Raw genomic sequence first — 5,772 nt, 5'->3', positions numbered from 1 at the left:
AAGCAAGGTTGAGTGCCACCAATCTCCTGGTTTTGTCTCCATGTTAGGAAAAGGTAATTGTGATGCTCATCATACGGACTATTTTTACTGTACGGGTCATGCTTTGGCTTCTTTATACCCAAAATACTTTGGTATTTTTAGCATATCTTCAGTGAGACTGACATCCTACCATAGCACTGGCATGTTGTAAGACTGCAGGCAGAGGTGGTAATGACAGCCCTGAAGTTCAATGATGTGTTTTGAAAAAGTCATAGAGTTGTTAACTTGCATTTTCTAAAAAGCCAAATACTAACTTAAAAAATACATGTAAGATGCTAAAAAAGAGCATGAATTACTGTCTTATTTCTGCTTAAGCAAAGCACAGAGAAGGCAGAGCTGTGAACATTCCGGATGCTTAAGTTAGCTGATAACTATGAACAGAAAAAATTCCATCACATTGCTCATTTGGCTCTAGGTTTACCTTATATGGCTCTTCAAATCCTTTCCTGTTTCATTGTAATTACAGTTTAACAGGACACACAGACCATGCCCCTGGAAGCAGTGGGCTCAGCACTTTATATAAAGGCAAGGTAACCATCCTGATGCTGTAGGTCATGTTGCCAGAGCCCAGGTGGCCCATGCCACTGGAGTCAGAGAAGGACTGATGGTGGCAGTGGCTTCTCAGAGGTGTGTTACCTCCTGGTGACAAGGCACCCACGTTTTGTTGGACATGGCCATGCAACAGCAATACACATGCAGTGCACCAGGTGTAAGATCTTGACAGCAGTGCCTCAAAGCTGTTTTGGTTGAGGAAGGTGTCTGGCAAGGATGCTCTCTAGAAGGAGGCAGTGGTTTGAGCCAAACACTTCACTGCTCTTGGAGTCTCTGAAATCTGCTTTTCAAAAGGGCTACTCCAACTGCAAAAATTTCCAGTGACCAGAGAGCAGATGGAGGACCCATTTTGGCAATGGACACCTTCAGTTTTGTCCAGCCTGTTGTCTATCAACCTCCTCAGGTTTAGAATATAAATGTTTTATTCTCCCATTGGTTTGTCTTCCTAAGATAAGTAGCTGTATTCTGGGCCTCTGGGGTGCCTTGGCTGGCCAGTTCAAAATAGGGTGTGGGGGTAACAAAGGTCTGGATGACTGTAGTGGTGTCTAGGTCTGAGAGAGATCAGTCATTTGGCAGGCTGGAGATAAGACACACAGCTATTAGCTGCCTGATAGAATTTCATGGGACTCTGATTTCAGTCCATTTTGATGTCAGGAAGGCAGACGCTTTCAACAAAAAGAGTGCTCATAGATTTTATTGGGGCATTCAAATGCTTCCAGTTCCCAGCTGTCATCAGCTCCACTTTAGTCATATAGTTGTCACTTTATCCCTCTGTCTGCAACAGGTCTTGAGAGAAGAAAGATACTGATTTGTTAAGCTTTAATGAAAAGGAGACTCATTCATGTTTCCAGACACTTTTAGCTTTACTCACACAAATGAATCCCACTGAAGGAAAATAAAGTACATCTTTCCACAGGTACATCCAAAATCAATAAGAAACTATTATTTCAGATACATCTGAGGAGCTCTTGTACGCTGTGAGGGATGGAATTTTCTGAAGTCAGACCAGAGCAGTTCAAACCCAGTCTCCAAGTGTGTACAGAAATGCAAGCCTGTGTACTTAGGAAAGCACAACTTCTTCAACCTATCTGCTGAGGCAGAGCTTATCTCTGGTGCTGTCAGCAAGGCTGGAAAAGGTTATTTTTTAGTCTTTCATGAGGAAATATTTAGCTGCATAATTTCATCATTCAACTATATCAGTGCCCAAATATTGCTACCTATTCACCAGCATCTTCACCTGGGATATCCTTCTGAGAAATAATTTTTTTTTCCAACTTACAGTGCACTTTTTGGCTGTTCAGTTATTTACAGTTCTTACATTATCAGCTCAGAAAAAAATAAATAATTGGTGAAATCTCAATCTGTTAATGAAAAAATCTCTTAAAAACATTTCTCTTTGTACCATCAGAAGAATACTGTTTTCTCTTTGCTAAAAGTTACACTGTTTGACTGGTCCTAAATATTTGCCTGTCTCCTAACAAAAAGCCTCTTCAAGTCTATGCAAGCTCTAGTCCCATTCTCTTAAAGTAGCTTTTACTTTTTGTAGAAGGCCAAATAAAAGGACTCACATTCAGCACTGTGTGCTTTGCAGCTCCTGAACAAAACAGGCTGAGCTGAAAACAAAAGCTCAGCTTTGACTCTTACTCCACTGGCTCAAGTTAGCTCCAGCCAGATCCTTAATGTTACTTTATCTGCAAGTCTGGGGGGTTTTATGTGCGATCAATGCCAACACTGTTGGGCAAATACAGGATGCATAGGGATTTTTAAAAAATCCAGCTGCCAACAAGAAAAAGTGCTTTGTAACCCCAGTTTGGAATGGAAACAATTTTCTAAGATACAGATCAAACTGTGTTTATAGACTCAACTATTGGCAGCTTTTCACCAAGCTATTTCCTGTGTGCCTATTGCATAGAGGAATAATCTAAGTGCTTAAACTAACATTTAAGACCATACAGAACATGAAGGAAATAGTTTGTGAAGCAGCATGGAAAACACGATGGTGTTGAATTTTCTTTTGTTTCCATAGCTAATACTCATGGGAGAAGGCAGTAAGTACTGCACACCAAATGCCAGTACTCTTTGCAGGATCTGGTCCTTACTCTGGCCAGCACTTACTTTCTACTAATATTGTTTTAATTGCTGAAATATCCAAATAACAAACATTTTCAAAAAGGCCTCCTAAATTAGACAAACTTGCTAAATGTTATATAGTTGCTTTAAGTGCAGCAAGTTATTATTCCTTAGTAAAATAATTCAGACAATCAAATGTACACATGAACAAAAGGAATCTGATTTCCCATTAGAACAGGTGGAAAATCTGAAGATGAGTCAAGGTAGATGCAAACTGGTCTGCTCAGTTTGAAATGGTTGCAACAAACATTTCTTGCAGAAAAAGCCCAGATTTCAGCTGTTAGCTGTTTGGAATCTTTTTGGTGTTTTTCAGTGGCGCAGGTTTCCTCTCCTATATTTCAAATGCACGCCCTTCACTTCAGGCATGCACGTGCTGGTGGCACATCTCACCTCCTGACAGCATCAGTAAGGTCAGGGCGCTCAGGCTGTGGTGCCCACGCAGAATTTTAAGGGGGTTTTTGTTGCTAATGTTCTGCTTGGCTGGACTTCATTCCTTCTATCCAAGCCATGTCTCAGCTAGAGAGCATGGCAGCTCCAGCAGAGAAAGCTTTATTGTCGCTACAGGACATGAAACAACACGAGCGCACACACCGCTGCTCTCAAGGTGAAGAAAAGGGAAGTTTATTTTCTGACTCCAACATTTATAGTTTTCCAAAAGTGACAGTGGGTGGATTGGAGGGTGACAGTGCCACCTCTCCAATGACACAGGACAAACCAACAGTCCATCAAATTTCTCCTCCTCCATAAAAGAATGCAAAACAATAAGTTATTTACAGAAAGTGTGTGAGAAAGTTTGCTACAAGAATGTAAACATCAGAAGGCTTAGAAAATCTTAAAAAATCAGGACAAGACTTTATGGTTAGGAAAGTAATTTAGGTTGGATGAAACCTCTGGAGGTTGTCTGGTCAGCCCCAACACAGAGCAGGAGCCACGCAGGTGACTTTGGCCAGGGCTAGACAAGTTTCCAATGTCTCCCGGATAGAATTCCCACAGCTTTTCTGGGCAACCTGTTTTGGCATCTAATTATGACATGCACAACAACAATATCAAATTTGTTTATACTTTCTTCTTCCTGTATCCTTACAGATCAGTTCTGGGAGGTATAGTAAAAGGCTTAGCTTTACATACTGATTCCAGCTAGAAATTTTTGTTGGGAAAGAAAACCACCTAAACCGGTAAGATCGATTCAGGGGAGGTGGTGCTGGGCATTTCCTTTACCTGGGCCCTTGGATAATGCAGAAAACATAACTGTGGATGAATTTGCTGGAGACAGATGCATGCTGGAGACAAACAGAGATTGTTCACAGCAAGTGTGCTGTCACAAAAGCATTGACAGTTTTGGGTTTATGCATTTCTTGCACTCTAATTTGCCTGAGATGCAATTCCAAACCCAGTCCATGGGTGCTGCAATGCAGCTGCCAGAAGGAGCAGGATCTGAGGCCACGGGGGCAGATCCATTGGGATTCACAATTTCCCATCTGCACAGCAGCGAGTACTGGGATCATTCCAACCACCACCATTACTTCTGGGATTTCTCCCAACCAAAGGCATTCTGGAATGGTTTTACATCTTGCTCTGAAACCCGTACACAGTTATTTCACAATATGTGTATTTAAAGGAATGCAAATGGTTTCAAAAGACAGGATGGCAAAAGTTGTTGCACTGTGATATGTGGTAACTACTGTGAGATTTATTTAAGATGAAGAAAAAACACAACTACTCTGTAATGAGTTGGTTTTACTTTGTAGAAATACAGGTATTACTGGGTTACTAACTCTTGGTGTCTCACATTTAATGATTCAAAAATTTAATCTAATCTTGTTCTTCAGGAAGGTTTAGTTTCAGATGAGCAAATTGTTAGACCTTCCTCAAAATTTGGTGAGAGGAAATCTATGAATATGTGCGATGCTCTTATGTGGCATGGTGCTTTCTCTAGAAACAAACGAGCGCTCCTTTGGTCCAGGACTTGAGTGCTGTGCTGGGCATGCAGAATGCATGGAATGCCTGTCTGCTCCTGGCTGCCTTCCACAGCGAGGTGACAGCCAACCTACAGCCAACGGGCTGGAGATGGCAGTGGGTCCTCTGCTCTCACCCACCACAAGATAGGCGTACTGCAGATTGTTTGTAAGCTATGCCACGTAAAAAGCTGCAAAAGCTCCTGAAGCTGTTTATAATGAAATTAAATATAGGAGATGTGGACTCAGGTACACATTAACCAACGAATCCGTTTCAGTACTTTATCTTGGTAAAAAATCAATGCCGTATCATCTCCTAAGATCGGTTTTGAAGGGCTGTGCATTTGCTAATGGAACCAATGCAGGATGTAGCTGAGCAGCACGTATACCAAAACTGGAATTTGGCCCACTCGAGCAGCCTCAGCACATTATTTGCCCTGTCCTAATGCTGTTTGTCTTCTACCGGCGTGGCATTTGGGCTGCGATAGTAACAGCTGCTAAGAGCGAGGCCAACTCCGTCCCCGCACGCCAGGACCTGCGGCGAACCTGCCGGGAACGGAGATCTGCCACATGCACAGCCCGAGCCCAGGGGCAGAAATGGGTTTTCAGCCCACAGACTTGTTTCTTTGGGGACGGGGGGAGCCAACTACAAGGGAAAATAACTATATAAAACATGCTGCGATTCTTTTGGTCGTTGTCAAGAAACGCTACGCACATGGCGGCCGAAGGAGATGACACTGGGGGCCGCCGTGGGGAACGGGGTACCGATGGGGAGTCCGTGCCCGCACAGCGCCCGGGGCCGGGCCCCTCCGGCGGGCACGGCCCGGGCCCTGCCGCGGCTCCGGGGTCGGGCACTCCCGGGCCCCGGCTCGACTCGGCTCCGGGGGTCGGCACTCCCCCGGCGGGCACGGCCCGCCCCTCAGCCAGCCCGGTTCCCCCGGGGCGACCCCGCGCGGGCGGGCGGGGCGGGGCGGGGCGGGGCGGTGGCGCATGCGCGGCGCGGGCGCCCTCTCACCCCGCTCAGCTATGCCAAGTATGTGCGCGGCGGAGCCGGGGCCGGGCGCGCGCGGCGGCGGCGCCATGGGGCGGTCGGGGC

Source organism: Fringilla coelebs (assembly GCF_963513975.1).
Source record: "Fringilla coelebs genome assembly, chromosome: 9".
NCBI lineage: Eukaryota > Metazoa > Chordata > Aves > Passeriformes > Fringillidae > Fringilla > Fringilla coelebs.
Note: the sequence above shows the minus strand (reverse complement) of the source record.